This window comes from Eriocheir sinensis, unplaced genomic scaffold, assembly GCF_024679095.1.
Source record: "Eriocheir sinensis breed Jianghai 21 unplaced genomic scaffold, ASM2467909v1 Scaffold1424, whole genome shotgun sequence".
Taxonomy (NCBI): domain Eukaryota; kingdom Metazoa; phylum Arthropoda; class Malacostraca; order Decapoda; family Varunidae; genus Eriocheir; species Eriocheir sinensis.
The window spans coordinates 1-8,511 of NW_026110767.1; the positions used below are offsets into that span (position 1 = coordinate 1).

Sequence of the window (8,511 nt, forward strand, 5' to 3'; positions counted from 1 at the left end):
GGAGGTCACTGATTCCCTGTCTCAAACAAGGGAATGCTCACGTTTTTGGGATTGCTTCAAAGCTTGACGAGACACCTCTCCCAGGCTCCCTCCTTCACGCTGGACCACCCCTGGAGGAGGACTCCCTGGAGCCTGCCAAGGAGTACAGGGATGCTGACATCAATCAGGTGTGTGTGTGTGTGTGTGTGTGTGTGTGTGTGTGTATACTTGTCTGTGTGTCTCACTGTCAAACTTGTCTTTACATTAATTTTAGGATTTGGACTGGTTTATTTCCCTGTCCAGGCCACCTCAGTGCATTAATATACAGAAATCTCTTTTTGTATATCCTTCAAGCACCTTTTTCCTGCCTTTTCTATCCATTGCTTTTATTTGCATTGAATTTGTTATTTCTATCTGGCTCCATTGACAAAGCCTGTCCCTGCAGCAGCTTACAGTCCTTCTCCTTCCCTCGGCACCACGGCAAACATGGTCACCCAGAGTTGTGCATACATCAGCACTGAGGCCTTCACAAGTCCCTTCAGGCTTTCCTAGACACACTCTACAACACATCAGTCACCTCTGATCACTGGTAACTCAACAAATTAAAGACACGTCTGCACATGTGTTGCTTCTCCGGGTGTGTGAGTTAGTGTGGTATCCATGTTTTGTCTTGTTTGCCCGATGTCATTGTTGGTGTTTGTGCATCAAGCTGTCATTTAGCATCATTAAAGAATCACTGTGACCTTTCCAGAGGTGTATTGTACCCATCATCGCCAGGCTTACGCTGAAGGGGCTACTCATCCACCCGCTGCTTAGGGGCACATCCTTAAACCTTTCCTCGCCAAAGCTCACACACTTGACAAGGCTTTTGTAGGAGTTTTGGGCATTTCCAGGGGTAGTTTGATGACCCTTCTGGTAGTGTGACCCTTCTGTACTGTGAACCTAGAAACACATATTTGCTAAGGCTTTTGTAGGAGTTTTGGGCATTTCCAGGGGTAGTTTGATGACCCTTCTGGTAGTGTGACCCTTCTTCTGTACTGTGAACCTAGAAACACATATTTGACAAGGCTTTCGTAAGAGTTTTGGGCATTTCCAGGGGTAGTTTGATGACCCTTCTGGTAGTGTGACCCATCTTCTGTACTGTGAACCTAGAAACACATATTTGACAAGGCTTTCGTAAGAGTTTTGGGCATTTCCAGGGGTAGTTTGATGACCCTTCTGGTAGTGTGACCCTTCTTCTGTACTGTGAACCTAGAAACACGCATTTGACAAGGCTTTCGTAGGAGTTTTGGGCATTTCCAGGGGTAGTTTGATGACCCTTCTGGTAGTGTGACCCTTCTTCAGTACTGTGAACGTAGCAACACATATTTGACAAGGCTTGCGTAAGAGTTTTGGGCATTTCAGGGTAGTTTGATGACCCTTCTGGTAGTGTGACCTTCTTCTGTACTGTGAACCTAGAAACACGCATTTGCCAAGGCTTTCGTAAGAGTTTTGGGCATTTCCAGGGGTAGTTTGATGACCCTTCTGGTAGTGTGACCCTTCTTCTGTACTGTGAACCTAGAAACACATATTTGACAAGGCTTTCGTAGGAGTTTTGGGCATTTCAGGGTAGTTTGATGACCCTTCTTGTAGTGTGACCCTTCTTCTGTACTGTGAACCTAGAAACACATATTTGACAAGGCTTTCGTAAGAGTTTTGGGCATTTCCAGGGGTAGTTTGATGACCCTTCTGGTAGTGTGACCCTTCTTCTGTACTGTGAACCTAGAAACACATATTTGACAAGGCTTTCGTAAGAGTTTTGGGCATTTCCAGGGGTAGTTTGATGACCCTTCTGTACTGTGAACCTAGAAACACATATTTGCCAAGGTTTTTGTAAGAGTTTTGGGCATTTCCAGGGGTAGTTTGATGACCCTTCTGGTAGTGTGACCCTTCTTCTGTACTGTGAACCAAGAAACACATATTTGACAAGGCTTTCGTAAGAGTTTTGGGCATTTCCAGGGGTAGTTTGATGACCCTTCTGGTAGTGTGACCCTTCTGTACTGTGAACCTAGAAACACATATTTGACAAGGCTTTCGTAAGAGTTTTGGGCATTTCCAGGGGTAGTTTGATGACCCTTCTGGTAGTGTGACCCTTCTGTACTGTGAACATAGAAACACATATTTGACAAGGCTTTCGTAAGAGTTTTGGGCATTTCCAGGGATAGTTTGCTGACCCTTCTGGTAGTGTGACCCTTCTTCTGTACTGTGAACCTAGAAACACATATTTGCTAAGGGTTTCGTAGGAGTTTTGGGCATTTCCAGGGGTAGTTTGATGACCCTTCTGGTAGTGTGACCCTTCTTCTGTACTGTGAACCTAGAAACACATATTTGACAAGGCTTTCGTAAGAGTTTTGGGCATTTCCAGGGGTAGTTTGATGACCCTTCTGGTAGTGTAACCCTTCTGTACTGTGAACCTAGAAACACATATTTGACAAGGCTTTCGTAAGAGTTTTGGGCATTTCCAGGGGTAGTTTGATGACCCTTCTGGTAGTGTGACCCTTCTTCTGTACTGTGAACCTAGAAACACGCATTTGACAAGGCTTTCGTAAGAGTTTTGGGCATTTCCAGGGGTAGTTTGATGACCCTTCTGGTAGTGTGACCCTTCTTCTGTACTGTGAACCTAGAAACACATATTTGCCAAGGCTTTCGTAAGAGTTTTGGGCATTTCCAGGGGTAGTTTGATGACCCTTCTGGTAGTGTGACCCATCTTCTGTACTGTGAACCTAGAAACACGCATTTCCCAAGGCTTTCGTAAGAGTTTTGGGCATTTCCAGGGGTAGTTTGATGACCCTTCTGGTAGTGTGACCCATCTTCTGTACTGTGAACCTAGAAACACACATTTGCCAAGGCTTTCGTAAGAGTTTTGGGCATTTCCAGGGGTAGTTTGATGACCCTTCTGGTAGTGTGACCCTTCTTCTGTACTGTGAACCTAGAAACACATATTTAACAAGGCTTTTGTAAGAGTTTTGGGCATTTCCAGGGGTAGTTTGATGACCCTTCTGGTAGTGTGACCCTTCTTCTGTACTGTGAACCTAGAAACACATATTTGCCAAGGCTTTCGTAAGAGTTTTGGGCATTTCCAGGGGTAGTTTGATGACCCTTCTGGTAGTGTGACCCTTCTTCTGTACTGTGAACCTAGAAACACATATTTAACAAGGCTTTCGTAAGAGTTTTGGGCATTTCCAGGGGTAGTTTGATGACCCTTCTGGTAGTGTGACCCTTCTTCTGTACTGTGAACTTAGAAACACATATTTGCCAAGGCTTTCGTAAGAGTTTTGGGCATTTCCAGGGGTAGTTTGATGACCCTTCTGGTAGTGTGACCCTTCTTCTGTACTGTGAACCTAGAAACACGCATTTGCCAAGGCTTTCGTAAGAGTTTTGGGCATTTCCAGGGGTAGTTTGATGACCCTTTTGGTAGTGTGACCCTTCTTCTGTACTGTGAACTTAGAAACACATATTTGCCAAGGCTTTCGTAAGAGTTTTGGGCATTTCCAGGGGTAGTTTGATGACCCTTCTGGTAGTGTGACCCTTCTTCTGTACTGTGAACCTAGAAACACGCATTTGCCAAGGCTTTCGTAAGAGTTTTGGGCATTTCCAGGGGTAGTTTGATGACCCTTCTGGTAGTGTGACCCTTCTTCTGTACTGTGAACTTAGAAACACGCATTTGCCAAGGCTTTCGTAAGAGTTTTGGGCATTTCCAGGGGTAGTTTGATGACCCTTCTGGTAGTGTGACCCTTCTGTACTGTGAACCTAGAAACACATATTTGACAAGGCTTTCGTAGGAGTTTTGGGCATTTCCAGGGGTAGTTTGATGACCCTTCTGGTAGTGTGACCCTTCCTCTGTACTGTGAACCTAGAAACACATATTTGCCAAGGCTTTCGTAGGAGTTTTGGGCATTTCCAGGGGTAGTTTGATGACCCTTCTGGTAGTGTGACCCTTCTTCTGTACTGTGAACCTAGAAACACATGTTTGACAAGGCTTTCGTAAGAGTTTTGGGCATTTCCAGGGGTAGTTTGATGACCCTTCTGGTAGTGTGACCCTTCTTCTGTACTGTGAACCTAGAAACACATATTTGCTAAGGCTTTTGTAGGAGTTTTGGGCATTTCCAGGGGTAGTTTGATGACCCTTCTGGTAGTGTGACCCTTCTTCTGTACTGTGAACCTAGAAACACATATTTGACAAGGCTTTCGTAAGAGTTTTGGGCATTTCCAGGGGTAGTTTGATGACCCTTCTGGTAGTGTGACCCATCTTCTGTACTGTGAACCTAGAAACACATATTTGACAAGGCTTTCGTAAGAGTTTTGGGCATTTCCAGGGGTAGTTTGATGACCCTTCTGGTAGTGTGACCCTTCTTCTGTACTGTGAACCTAGAAACACGCATTTGACAAGGCTTTCGTAGGAGTTTTGGGCATTTCCAGGGGTAGTTTGATGACCCTTCTGGTAGTGTGACCCTTCTTCTGTACTGTGAACTTAGAAACACATATTTGCCAAGGCTTTCGTAAGAGTTTTGAGCATTTCCAGGGGTAGTTTGATGACCCTTTTGGTAGTGTGACCCTTCTTCTGTACTGTGAACCTAGAAACACGCATTTGCCAAGGCTTTCGTAAGAGTTTTGGGCATTTCCAGGGGTAGTTTGATGACCCTTCTGGTAGTGTGACCCTTCTTCTGTACTGTGAACCTAGAAACACATATTTGCCAAGGCTTTCGTAAGAGTTTTGGGCATTTCCAGGGGTAGTTTGATGACCCTGCTGGTAGTGTGACCCATCTTCTGTACTGTGAACCTAGAAACACATATTTGCCAAGGCTTTCGTAAGAGTTTTGGGCATTTCCAGGGGTAGTTTGATGACCCTTCTGGTAGTGTGACCCTTCTTCTGTACTGTGAACCTAGAAACACGCATTTGCCAAGGCTTTCGTAAGAGTTTTGGGCATTTCCAGGGGTAGTTTGATGACCCTTCTGGTAGTGTGACCCTTCTTCTGTACTGTGAACCTAGAAACACATATTTGACAAGGCTTTCGTAAGAGTTTTGGGCATTTCCAGGGGTAGTTTGATGACCCTTCTGGTAGTGTGACCCTTCTTCTGTACTGTGAACCTAGAAACACATATTTGCTAAGGCTTTCGTAAGAGTTTTGGGCATTTCCAGGGGTAGTTTGTTGACCCTTCTGGTAGTGTAACCCTTCTTTTGTACTGTGAACCTAGAAACACATATTTGACAAGGCTTTTGTAAGAGTTTTGGGCAATTCCAGGGGTAGTTTGATGACCCTTCTGGTAGTGTGACCCATCTTCTGTACTGTGAACCTAGAAACATGCATTTGCCAAGGCTTTCGTAAGAGTTTTGGGCATTTCCAGGGGTAGTTTGATGACCCTTCTGGTAGTGTGACCCTTCTGTACTGTGAACCTAGAAACACATATTTGACAAGGCTTTCGTAGGAGTTTTGGGCATTTCCAGGGGTAGTTTGATGACCCTTCTGGTAGTGTGACCCTTCTTCTGTACTGTGAACCTAGAAACACGCATTTGCCAAGGCTTTCGTAAGAGTTTTGGGCATTTCCAGGGGTAGTTTGATGACCCTTCTGGTAGTGTAACCCTTCTTTTGTACTGTGAACCTAGAAACACATATTTGCCAAGGCTTTCGTAAGAGTTTTGGGCATTTCCAGGGGTAGTTTGATGACCCTTCTGGTAGTGTGACCCATCTTCTGTACTGTGAACCTAGAAACACGCATTTGCCAAGGCTTTCGTAAGAGTTTTGGGCATTTCCAGGGGTAGTTTGATGACCCTTCTGGTAGTGTGACCCTTCTTCTGTACTGTGAACCTAGAAACACATATTTGACAAGGCTTTCGTAAGAGTTTTGGGCATTTCCAGGGGTAGTTTGATGACCCTTCTGGTAGTATGACCCTTCTTCTGTACTGTGAACCTAGAAACACGCATTTGCCAAGGCTTTCGTAAGAGTTTTGGGCATTTCCAGGGGTAGTTTGATGACCCTTCTGGTAGTGTGACCCTTCTTCTGTACTGTGAACCTAGAAACACATATTTGACAAGGCTTTCGTAGGAGTTTTGGGCATTTCCAGGGGTAGTTTGATGACCCTTCTGTACTGTGAACCTAGAAACACATATTTGCCAAGGCTTTCGTAAGAGTTTTGGGCATTTCCAGGGGTAGTTTGATGACCCTTCTGGTAGTGTGACCCTTCCTCTGTACTGTGAACCTAGAAACACATATTTGCCAAGGCTTTCGTAAGAGTTTTGGCCATTTCCAGGGGTAGTTTGATGACCCTTCTGGTAGTGTGACCCTTCTTCTGTACTGTGAACCTAGAAACACATATTTGACAAGGCTTTCGTAGGAGTTTTAGGCATTTCAGGGTAGTTTGATGACCCTTCTGGTAGTGTGACCCTTCTTCTGTACTGTGAACCTAGAAACACATATTTGACAAGGCTTTCGTAGGAGTTTTGGTCATTTCCAGGGGTAGTTTGATGACCCTTCTGGTAGTGTGACCCTTCTGTACTGTGAACCTAGAAACACGCATTTGACAAGGCTTTCGTAAGAGTTTTGGGCATTTCCAGGGGTAGTTTGATGACCCTTCTGGTAGTGTGACCCTTCTTCTGTACTGTGAACCTAGAAACACGCATTTGCCAAGGCTTTCGTAGGAGTTTTGGGCATTTCCAGGGGTAGTTTGATGACCCTTCTGGTAGTGTGACCCTTCTTCTGTACTGTGAACCTAGAAACACATATTTTACAAGGCTTTTGTAAGAGTATGCAGCATTCACAGGGGTAGTTTGATGACCCTTCTGGTAGTGTGACCCTTCTTCTGTACTGTGAACCTAGAAACACATATTTGACAAGGCTTTCGTAGGAGTTTTGGGCATTTCCAGGGGTAGTTTGATGACCCTTCTGGTAGTGTGACCCTTCTTCTGTACTGTGAACCTAGAAACACATATTTGCCAAGGCTTTTGTAAGAGTTTTGGGCATTTCCAGGGGTAGTTTGATGACCCTTCTGGTAGTGTGACCCTTCTTCTGTACTGTGAACCTAGAAACACATATTTAACAAGGCTTTCGTAAGAGTTTTGGGCATTTCCAGGGGTAGTTTGATGACCCTTCTGGTAGTGTGACCCTTCTTCTGTACTGTGAACCTAGAAACACGCATTTGCCAAGGCTTTCGTAAGAGTTTTGGGCATTTCCAGGGGTAGTTTGATGACCCTTCTGGTAGTGTGACCCTTCTTCTGTACTGTGAACCTAGAAACACATTCATTAGAACCCGGTTGACCTCCTTTTCGGCGTCTGGGAGTAGGTGATGTAAGGGTCTGACCATTCCGACCGCTGGCTCATTCCGTTAGTCTGTGCATAGCTATGGTCTGTCAGGATATTTCAACTCTCTTTCCATATGAATTTCTGTCTTTGTCTGTCAATCTATCTACTTATCTTTCTATGTAAGGTAACTATATGAGTATTGTGAAGAACTGAGCTCAGCTGTGTGGCCGTGTGAGTCCAGTTGTGTGAGACATCTGGTGGTCACTCCAGAAAATATCGCGTAGAAGTGAAAAAAACGTGTAAAGTAAACATTTATTTGGATTTTGGACCTCGCGGTATTTCAAAAACAATTAAACCAAACTCGCGTAAATCGAGAGTTACCTGTACAGATCTTTTTCTTTTTTTCTTTTTAATATTTTGGTTCTTCTTTTTTTTAACATTTTTTGCTGTATCTCTCTATCTATCTGTCTATCTCTATTATGGGTGAATAGATTATTATATGTATCTCATGTATTGCTTCCTTCCCTCCCTTGATGGTCCCTCCCTCCCTCCTTCCCTTCCCTTCTCTTCCCTCCATTCTGCCCTTCCTCCTCCCTCCTTCCTTCCCTTCTCTTCCTCCATTCTGCCTCCCTTCCTTCCTCCTCCTTCCCTTCTCTTCCTCCATTCTGCCTCCTTCCTTCCCTCCTCCTTCCTTCCCTTCTCTTCCCTCCATTCTGCCTTCCTTCCTTCCTCCTTCCCTTCCTTCCCTCCTTCCTTCCCTTCCCTCTTCCCCTCCTCATCCTTCTCCTTCCTTCCATTCTCTTCCCTCCATTCTGCCTCCTTCCTCCCTCCTTCCTTCCCTTCTCTTCCCTCCATTCTGCCTCACTTCCTTCCCTCCCTCCTTCCTTCCCTTCTCTTCCCTCCATTCTGCCTCACTTCCTTCCCTCCCTCCTTCCTTCCTTCCCTTCCCTCCATTCTGCCTCACTTCCTTCCCTCCCTCCCTCCTTCCTTCCCTTCTCTTCCCTCCATTCTCCCTCACATCCTTCCCTCCCTCCTTCCTTCCCTTCTCTTCCCTCCATTCTGCCTCACTTCCTCCCTCCTTCCTTCCCTTCTCTTCCCTCCATTCCCTCACTTCCTTCCCTCCTCCTTCCTTCCCTTCTCTTCCCTCCATTCTGCCTCACTTCCTTCCCTCCTCCTTCCTTCCCTTCTCTTCCCTCCATTCTGCCTCACTTCCTTCCTCCCTCCTTCCTTCCTTCCCTTCTCTTCCCTCCATTC

At 45.3% G+C, this 8,511-nt stretch overlaps 1 long non-coding RNA gene across 2 annotated transcripts; it reads right to left on the bottom strand.

Annotated features, from left to right (window-relative positions):
* Positions 1–757: 757 nt before the first annotated feature.
* Positions 758–7,735, bottom strand: LOC126990029 (uncharacterized). 2 transcript variants are annotated; one of them, XR_007743956.1, is made up of 7 exons: positions 6,934–7,735; positions 5,929–6,031; positions 4,799–5,313; positions 4,593–4,695; positions 1,638–3,359; positions 1,415–1,536; positions 758–1,211 (listed from the first exon to the last, which is right to left on the bottom strand). It is a non-coding gene; the product is annotated as an uncharacterized LOC126990029 (long non-coding RNA). The 2 variants fall into 2 exon arrangements; XR_007743954.1 differs by lacking the exons at positions 5,929–6,031; positions 6,934–7,735 and adding an exon at positions 5,620–5,922 and having other exon boundaries at positions 4,799–5,107.
* Between the last annotated feature and the right edge of the window lie 776 nt (positions 7,736–8,511).